Consider the following 10727-nt stretch of genomic DNA (forward strand, 5'->3'; position numbering starts at 1 on the left):
ACATCGTTTTTTTATATTTTTATTAAGTTTTCTAAGATTTAATGTTTCATCAGATGTTTTGACATGACTTGATAACATCATCATGACAACAGGAAGCAGCCCCCCCCCCCTCACCGGCGGGGCCTTGGCCGCCACGCAGCAGCCCATCTTGTGCCAGAAGTCCTTCATGCCGACGCTCCGCCGGTCCGGCGTCCGGCCGCCGCTCTCTGCTGCCGCCCTGTAGGCCGGGGGAGGAGCTGCAGGCTGCCGGTAGTCCTGGGGCATCAGAACCAGAACCAAGAAAACACCAAGAACCCGAAACCCACACAGACCTGAGGAGGAAGAAGAGAAACATTGAACTGAGCTGGGGACCAGAAGAGGCCCCCGGACGGAGCCTTGGACTGCTGCCCCCTAGTGGTCACCCTTTATACTGTAACTGCTGCCCCCTAGTGGTCACCCTTTATACTGTAACTGCTGCCCCCTAGTGGTCACCCTTTATACTGTAACTGCTGGCCCCTAGTGGTCACCCTTTATATTGTAACTGCTGCCCCCTAGTGGTCACCCTTTATACTGTAACTGCTGCCACCTAGTGGTCACCCTTTATACTGTAACTGCTGCCCCCTAGTGGTCACCCTTTATACTGCAACTGCTGCCCCCTAGTGGTCACCCTTTATACTGTAACTGCTGCCCCCTAGTGCTCACCCTTTATATTGTAACTGCTGCCCCCTAGTGGTCACCCGTTATACTGTAACTGCTGCCCCCTAGTGGTCACCCTTTATACTGTAACTGCTGCCCCCGTAGTGGTCACCCTTTATACTGTAACTGCTGCCACCTAGTGGTCACCCTTTATACTGTAACTGCTGCCCCCTAGTGGTCACCCTTTATACTGCAACTGCTGCCCCCTAGTGGTCACCCTTTATACTGCAACTGCTGCCCCCGAGTGGTCACCCTTTAAACTGCAACTGCTGCCCCTGAGTGGTCACCCTTTAAACTGTAACTGCTGCCCCCTAGTGCTCACCCTTTATATTGTAACTGCTGCCCCCTAGTGGTCACCCGTTATACTGTAACTGCTGCCCCCTAGTGGTCACCCTTTATACTGTAACTGCTGCCCCCTAGTGGTCACCCTTTATACTGTAACTGCTGCCCCCTAGTGGTCACCCTTTATACTGTAACTGCTGCCCCCGTAGTGGTCACCCTTTATACTGTAACTGCTGCCCCCGTAGTGGTCACCCTTTATACTGTAACTGCTGCCACCTAGTGGTCACCCTTTATACTGCAACTGCTGCCCCCTAGTGGTCACCCTTTATACTGCAACTGCTGCCCCCTAGTGGTCACCCTTTATACTGCAACTGCTGCCCCCTAGTGGTCACCCTTTATACTGCAACTGCTGCCCCCTAGTGGTCACCCTTTATACTGCAACTGCTGCCCCCTGAGTGGTCACCCTTTAAACTGTAACTGCTGCCCCTGAGTGGTCACCCTTTAAACTGCAACTGCTGCCCCCCAGCTGCTCCTGAACGCATCATCTCACTCTTCCGGTAAGCTCTGGTTGCCAGCTCAACAGCGAGCATGACTTCTTCTTCTCTCCCTCCCGCTCCCTCTTGCTCAGTGTGTCTCATGTATAGTTATCCCCCTGCCTCCCTTAATGATAACGATACATGCAACAAGTGTAGTTTATTTGCTAGGTTGGAGGCAGGTCTAAGTGGGTTAGATGCACGGCTCCGCGCTATCGAAGCTCAGACAGCTATGCTAGTTAGCCCGCCTTCTCCCGTAGTCGGCGCGGAGCTACAGTCAGCTGTTAGCTGTGCCCCAGCGGTAACCGTGCAGCCGGATGGTTGGGTAACTGTTCGCAGGAGTAGTAAGTCTACACAGAAGCCCGCTGTGCACCAACCACTTCACGTTTCAACCAGTTTTCCTGCTCAGCGACACACCCGCTGAGGAACACACCCTGGTTATCGGGAGCTCTATAGTCAGGAACGTGAAAATAGCGAAGCCACGGACCAGAGTCGTGTGCCTCCCGGGGCCAGAGCGGGCGACGTGGAGTCTTGTTTGAAGCTGCTGGCTAGGACAAGCGGAGATACAGTCAGATTGTAATACACGCCGGTGGTAATGACGCCGAGCCCGTCGGTCGGAAGTCACTAAAATTAATGTGGAATCGGTGTGTGCTTATGCCAAGACGTTGTCGGACACCGTAATTTTCTCTGGCCCTCTCCCAAATTTGCAGACAGGCGAATTGTATAGGCGAATGTCGTCTTTCACCCGCTGGCTCTCGACGTGGTGCCCAGCCAATAATGTGGGCTACGTAGACAACTGGAAGACTTTCTGGGGAAAACCTGATCTGATGAGGAGAGACGGCATTCATCCCACGTTGGACGGAGCGCCTCATTTCTGCGAATATGACCAAGTTGATCACGGACTTAATCTATGACAACCCAGGGTTCAGATCAGGAACCGGGAGCAGAGTTGTAGTTTAACACCCTTCTCTGCTCTTCCATTCGAGCAGTTACCCACCCTTGACTTTAGAGTAGAGACTGTGTCTGTCCCACGGCCACTTCAATTAAATAAATCAAAAGTAAGCAGAAGAGGAGTCGTACAATAACCTTATACAAGTTAACACAATTATTTCAGCAGTGCAACAAAATAGGTTTATTAAATGTGGTCTCCTAAATATTCGATCTCTGTCATCTAAAGCTGTGTTACTGAATGATTTAATATCAGATAATCACATTGATTTATGTTGTCTAACTGAAACCTGGCTGAGCCATGAAGAATATGTCTGCCTGAATGAATCGACTCCTCCAAGTCATATTAATACTCACATTCCTCGAGGCACCGGTCGAGGAGGTGGAGTAGCAGCCATCTTTGAATCGAGCCTATTAATTAATCCTCAACCAAAATTACACTACACCTCATTTGAAAGCCTTGTTCTTAGTCTTTCATCCAACCTGGAAAACACTACAGCCAATTCGATTTGTGATTCTGTACCGCCACCAGGTCCATATTCAGAGTTTATATCTGAATTCTCAGAATTTATATCAAGTTTGGTTCTTAAAACCGATAAAGTTATTATTGTTGGAGATTTTAATATCCATGTGGATGTTGATAATGATTGCCTTAGTGCTGCATTCATCTCCTTGTTGGACTCGATTGGCTTCTGTCAGAGAGTACAGAAACCCACTCATAGCTTTGGCCACACGCTTGATCTTGTTCTTACTTATGGCGTTGACATTGAGCATTTGAACGTCTTCCCACAGAATCCTCTTCTGTCAGACCACAACCTCATAACTTTTGAATTTATACTACCGGAGTGTACTCCGTTAGTCAAAAGTTTCTACACTAGATGTCTAACTGATAGTGCTGTAGCTAAATTTAAAGAAGCGATTCCTTCTGTATTTGATTCGATACCACGTCTCAATATAACAGAGGACTCCTGGTCTAACTTTAGTCCGTCCCAGATTGATCATCTTGTTGACAGTGCCATAGGCTCTCTGAGAATGACACTGGACTCGATAGCCCTCTGAAGAAGAAGACAGTGAGGAAGAGGAGGTTTGCTCCTGGTATAACCTCAGACCCGCAAACTGAAGCAAGCGTCACGAAAGCTTGAACGCATATGGCGTTCAACTAATCTCAAGAATCCCGCTTAGTTTGGCGAGATAGTCTTAATACATATAAGAAGGCCCTCCGTAGTGCCAGAGCAACCTATTACTCATCAATAATAGAAAAAAATAACAACCCCAGGTTTCTCTTCAGCACTGTAGCCAGGCTGACAGAGAGTCACAGCTCTGTGGAGCCGAGCATTCCTATAAACCTTAGTGGTAATGACTTTATGAACTTCTTTAATGAAAATATTTTAACTATTAGGGACAAGATTAATAATCTCTTGCCCATAACCAGTGCCAATCTGTCCTCAAGTGGAATGGCCTTGGAAACCGCTGTATGCCCTGGTGTATATTTGGAGGGATTTTCTCCTATCAACCGTGACCAATTATTTTCAACGGTTTCTACTACGAACACGTCTACCTGTCTCTTGGACCCCATCCCGACGAGGCTGCTTAAAGACGTTTTGCCTTTAATTGGCGGCTCTATTAGATATTATCAATGTGTCTCTGCTAACAGGCCACGTACCACACTCCTTCAAGGTGGCTGTTATTAAACCTCTCCTGAAGAAGCCCACTCTGGATCCAGAGGTATTGGCTAACTACAGACCGATCTCTAACCTCCCGTTCCTCTCCAAGATCCTTGAGAAAGTGGTCGCAAATCAGTTGTGCGACTTTCTACATCATAATAGTTTATTTGAGAAATTTCAATCAGGATTTAGAAAACACCACAGCACCGAGACGGCACTGGTGAAAATTACAAATGACCTCTTAATGGCAGCAGATAAAGGACTCCTCTCTGTCCTGGTCTTGTTAGACCTTAGTGCTGCATTCGACACCATTGACCATGACATCCTGTTACAGAGACTGGAGCAGTCGATTGGCATTTCAGGCACGGCACTAATTTGGTTTAAATCCTATTTATCAGATCGATCTCAGTTTGTATTTGTAAACGATGACGCCGATAACCACCAACGTTAATCACGGAGTTCCACAAGGTTCTGTGCTTGGACCAATTTTATTTACCTTATACATGCTTCCTTTGGGCAATATTATCAGGAAACACTCCATAAACTTTCATTGTTATGCAGATGACACTCAACTATATTTATCGATAAAACCAGAGGAGAGCAACCAACTCTGTAAAATTCAAGCATGTCTTAAAGACATAAAACATGGATGACCTGCAACTTCTTGATGTTAAACTCAGACAAAACCAAGTAATTTTAATCGGCCCTGAGCACCTCAGAGATCAATTATCTGGTGATGTGGATTCTGTAGACGGCATTGCCCTGGCATCCAACACCACTGTAAAGAATCTTGGCGTTATCTTTGATCGACTTGTCCTTTAACTCCCACGTAAAGCAAATCTCAAGGACTGCATTCTTTCATCTACGTAATATTTCAAAAATCAGGCACATCTTGTCTCAAAAGATGCAGAAAAATTGGTTCAGCGTTCGTTACTTCGAGACTGGATTACTGCAACTCCTTATTAGCAGGCTGCTCTAATAAATCTCTTAGGTCCCTCCAGTTGATCCAGAATGCTGCAGCTCGTGTTCTCACTAAAACTAAGAAAAGAGATCACATCACTCCTGCACTAGCTGCTCTGCACTGGCTCCCAGTAAAATCAAGAATCACTTTTAAAATTCTTCTCTTAACCTACAAAGCCTTGATTGGTGATGCACCATCATATCTTAAGGAGCTTGTAGTACCATATTGCCCCACTAGAGATCTGCGCTCACTAAATGCGGGACTACTTGTAGTTCCTAGAGTCTTAAAAAGTAGAATGGGAGCCAGAGCCTTTAGTTATCAAGCTCCTCTTTTATGGAACCAGCTTCCAATTTCAGTCCGGGAGGCAGACACAGTCACCTCGTTTAAGAGTAGACTTAAGACCTTCCTCTTTGACAGAGCTTATAGTTAGGGCTGAATCAGGTTTGCCCTGGTCCAGCCCCTTGATATGCTGCTATAGGCTTATAGCTGCCGGGGACGCTTTAGGATGCACTGAGTACCTATCTCCTCTTTTTTCTCTCCTTAAGGATGAATTTTCATTTCTCAATCACACGTTACTAACTCTGCTTTCTCCCCGGAAGTCCTTTTGACTTTACGTCTCATGGGGTCATCGGACCCTATGAGACGGCATAGATCCTATCTGCCTGATGGATCATCTGGGTCGTGGAATTCCTGCTCATGACTACGCCACTGTCCTGTTGAGACTCCGCCCTCCTCCTCCCCACCGCCATCTGCCTGATGGATCGTGGAGGTCTCCATCGTGGAATATGCCTACTATGAACTATTCATACACTCTGTCATATTCATTGAATGTATTTTAACTCTAAATCTGTCCTTCTGTACACATTACATCTATTGCATCTGTCCATCCTAGGAGAGGGATCCTCCTCTGTTGCTCTCCTGCAGGTTTCTTCCCTTTTTTTCCCCCCTGAAGGGTTATTTGGGAGTTTTTCCTGGTCCGATGTGAGGTTTTGGGGCAGGGATGTCTATGTGTACAGATTGTAAAGCACTCCGAGACAAATTTGTAATTTGTGAAATTGGGCTATACAAATAAACTGAATTGAATTGAATTGAATTGGTCACCCTTTATACTGTAACTGCTGCCCCCTAGTGGTCACCCTTTATACTGTAACTGCTGCCCCCTAGTGGTCACCCTTTATATTGTAACTGCTGCCCCCTAGTGGTCACCCTTTATACTGCAACTGCTGCCCCCGAGTGGTCACCCTTTATATTGCGCACAGTGCCATAGAAATCACCCTGCAGTATTTTATTCATAGCGTCTCTGGTTCTGATCTCCAGGTCTACTGGATCTGGCCTTCAGGTCTACTGGATCTGGTCTTCAGGTCTACTGGATCTTGTCTTCAGGTCTACTGGTTCTGGTCTTCAGGTCTACTGGATCTGGTCTTCAGGTCTACTGGTTCTGGTCTTCAGGTCTACTGGTTCTGGTCTTCAGCTCTACTGATCCTATTGGCTCACCACTCCTCTAGTCATGAGGTCACCTGAAGGATCCTATTGGCTCACCACTCCTCTAGTCATGAGGTCACCTGAAGGATCCTATTGGCTCACCACTCCTCTAGTCATGAGGGAAGGATCCTATTGGCTCACCACCTCTAGTCATGAGGTCACATGAAGGATCCTATTGGCTCACCACTCCTCTAGTCATGAGGTCACTTGAAGGATCCTATTGGCTCACCACTCCTCTAGTCATGAGGTCACCTGAAGGATCCTATTGGCTCACCACTCCTCTAGTCATGAGGTCACCTGAAGGATCCTATTGGCTCACCACTCCTCTAGTCATGAGGTCACCTGAAGGATCCTATTGGCTCCACTCCTCTAGTCATGAGGTCACCTGAAGGATCCTATTGGCTCACCACTCCTCTAGTCATGAGGTCACATGAAGGATCCTATTGGCTCACCACTCCTCTAGTCATGAGGTCACCTGAAGGATCCTATTGGCTCTCCACTCCTCTAGTCATGAGGTCACCTGAAGGATCCTATTGGCTCACCACTTCTCTAGTCATGAGGTCACCTGAAGGATCCTATTGGCTCACCACTCCTCTAGTCATGAGGTCACCTGAAGGATCCTATTGGCTCACCACTCCTCTAGTCATGAGGTCACCTGAAGGATCCTATTGGCTCTCCACTCCTCTGACCACGCTGTTGGACATTATGGCTGAATAACGAACAGCTCGTGATATCTAATATATTATATCTAATATCTAATAAATACTTTATTGCTGGTACATTAAAGGGTTAAACTTCAGAAGAAGATTAAAGAATGTGAGAAGAAACGAGTTGATTCATGTTTCTCCAAGAGAACTACTACATAGTACTATGTTGTACTACTACGTTGTACTTCACTTTAAAACTTCCTCAACTTTATTTTCCTCTGAGCTTCACAAACTGACAGCAGGGCGGACCGTACCATCTGGGGGGGGGGGGGGGGGGGGGCACACAGGTTTCCCCTTGTTCCTCTTCTCACTGACATCATGGGGCAAATATTCACTCACACACACACTCACGTACAACACGCACATTAAATGGTTCTTCCTTTGGAGAGCAGAAACTTGTTTTAACATTCCAGTTGCATTGTGGGAAACACTTAATTTAAACACTACTAAATATGAAATATAAGTTAGATTTCATTTCATCAGTAAATATATATATATATATTTATATGAATATATATATATTCTATAGTCTGTTTATGTATGTGTGTGCATTTGTGTGTGTCTGTCTGTGTGTTTGTGTGTCTGTCTGTGTGTTTGTGTGTGTGTGCGTGCAGAGACTAACCAGAGACTAACCAGAGACTACTAAGACTAACCAGAGACAACCAAGACTAACCAGAGACAAACCAGAGACTACCAAGACTAACCAGAGACTAACAAGACTAACCAGAGACAACCAAGACTAACCAGAGACTACCAAGACTAACCAGAGACAACCAAGACTAACCAGAGACTAACAAGACTAACCAGAGACTAACAAGACTAACCAGAGACTACCAAGACTAACCAGATACTAACAAGACTATCCAGATACTAACAAGACTAACCAGAGACTATCAAGACTATCCAGAGACTAACCAGAGACTACCAAGACTAACCAGAGACTAACAAAATTAACCAGAGACGAACCAGAGACTATCAAGACTAACCAGAGACTAACCAGAGACTAACAAGACTAACCAGAGACCATCAAGACTAACCAGAGACTAACATGACTAACCAGAGACTAACAAGACTATCCAGAGACTAACCAGACTATCAAGACTAACCAGAGACTATCCAGAGATTAACCAGAGAATATAAAGACTAACCAGAGACTAACAAGACTAACCAGAGACTATCAAGACTAACCAGAGACTAACAAGACTAGCCAGAGACTATCAAGACTATCCAGAGAGTAACAAGACTATCCAGAGACTAACAAGAGACTAGCAAGACTAACCAGAGACTAACCAGAGTAACCAGAGACTAACCAGAGACTAACAAGACTAGCCAGAGACTATCAAGACTATCCAGAGAGTAACAAGACTATCCAGAGACTAACAAGACTAACCAGAGACTAACCAGAGACTACCAAGACTAACCAGAGACTAACAAGACTATCCAGATACTAACAAGACTAACCAGACTATCAACACTATCCAGAGACTAACCAGAGACTACCAAGACTAACCAGAGACTAACCAGATACTACCAAGACTAACCAGAGACTATCAAGACTAACCAGAGACTAACAAGATTAACCAGAGACGAACCAGAGACTATCAAGACTAACCAGAGACTAACAAGACTAACCAGAGACCATCAAGACTAACCAGACTAACATGACTAACCAGAGACTAACAAGACTATCCAGAGACTAACCAGAGACTATCAAGACTAACCAAAGACTATCCAGAGATTAACCAGATAATATAAAGACTAACAAGACTAACCAGAGACTATCAAGAGTAACCAGAGACTATCAAGACTAACCAGAGACTAACCAGATAATATAAAGACTAACCAGAGACTATCAAGACTAACCAGAGACTAACAAGACTAGCCAGAGACTATCAAGACTATCCAGAGAGTAACAAGACTATCCAGAGACTAACAAGAGACTAGCAAGACTAACCAGAGACTAACCAGAGTAACCAAAGACTAGCCAGAGACTATCAAGACTATCCAGAGACTAACCAGAGACTACCAAGACTAACCAGAGACTAACCAGATACTACCAAGACTAACCAGAGACTAACCAGAGACTAACCAGATACTACCAAGACTAACCAGAGACTATCGAGAGACGAACCAGAGACTATCATTCAAGACTAACCAGAGACTATCAAGACTAACCAGAGACTAACAAGATTAACCAGAGACTATCCAGAGACGAACCAGAGACTATCCAGAGACTATCAAGACTAACCAGAGACGATCAAGACAAACCAGACTACCAAGACTAACCAGAGACTATCAAGACAAACCAGAGACTAACCAGAGACTATCAAGACTAACCAGAGACTATCAAGACTATCCAGAGACTAACCAGAGACTATCAAGACTAACCAGAGACTATCAAGACTAATCAGAGACTATCAAGACTAACCAGAGACTATCAAGACTAACCAGACTAACCAGAGACTATCAAGACTAACCAGAGACTAACCAGACTAACCAGAGACATGTTTACATGACAGACACACTGTAAACACCAGCTGGTCGTCAGTCTGCGTCTCCAGATCGTCTTCATCCACAAACAGGAAACAGTTCTCCAGAGTCTTCGTCATCATGTCTAGACTAGCTGCCGCTTAAAGACAAGACATCCAACGACACAGTGGCTGCGTTTCCAACGGCACCTGAACGCACCGGAAGCCATCCGTCGTGGTGGGGCGTGGTCTGGCTGCTGGTCAGACACTCAGAGCGACACTGACCCCAGACCTGTTGTTGTCGCTCCATGTCTGGAAAACACCACGTTTTCAGAAGCTCCTGAATGGGGCTCAGCAGCGTTGGTGACCTCTGACCTCAGAGGGATTTCTTTGGCATCAAAGAAGCTTTTTCTTTCAAATAAAAGTGTTCTCTCTTCAGATGGATGCTAACAGTTTCCCCCTGCCGCCAGCCATTGTGCTAAGCTAAGCTAACCACATCCTGGACTTTAATGTTGTGCACACAAAGGGACTCGAGCGTGTGACACTCTGATGGAGGAGACGTCCGGAAGTCCACTTCGACCGGCTCCTCCGAGACCGGATGAAGGGTCACTGAACGGAGCAGGTCTCCACCAGAGAACTTCCTCATTGCTACACACACACGTAGCCCGGTTCTTCAGGTGTCTTAAAGGTATCGTGACCCTCACAGCCCTCAGGGTCCTGGATGTTGTGACGGAGTGAGCGCTCTGTCCGCCGATTACAACCTTTAATAGAAGAGAAACGACTCACCAGGAGACCGGAAGCTGCGCGTCGGCTGGAAGCTGCAGACTGAGACCCGAACCAGCTGCGGGTCCGGAGTCCCCCCCCCCCTCCCTCTTTCTCTCTCTCTTTGAGGTGTGGCTCCAACCAGGAAACACTCACACGGATTTTCTCTCTTTTATTTCACTGTGAGCTAAACAGCGCCTGGCTCAGCCCACGTATTTATTATTTATTATTTATATTTAAAAAAA

The 10727-nt window shown here is 45.9% G+C and overlaps 1 long non-coding RNA gene across 1 annotated transcript; it reads right to left on the minus strand.

The window, feature by feature from the left end:
• Positions 1-3: 3 nt before the first annotated feature.
• On the minus strand, positions 4-10580 carry LOC130191819 (uncharacterized). The gene is made up of 2 exons (XR_008831260.1): positions 10507-10580; positions 4-311 (listed from the first exon to the last, which is right to left on the minus strand). It is a non-coding gene; the product is annotated as an uncharacterized LOC130191819 (long non-coding RNA).
• Positions 10581-10727: the final 147 nt, after the last annotated feature.

Source organism: Pseudoliparis swirei, chromosome 1 (genome assembly GCF_029220125.1).
Source record: "Pseudoliparis swirei isolate HS2019 ecotype Mariana Trench chromosome 1, NWPU_hadal_v1, whole genome shotgun sequence".
Lineage (NCBI taxonomy): Eukaryota > Metazoa > Chordata > Actinopteri > Perciformes > Liparidae > Pseudoliparis > Pseudoliparis swirei.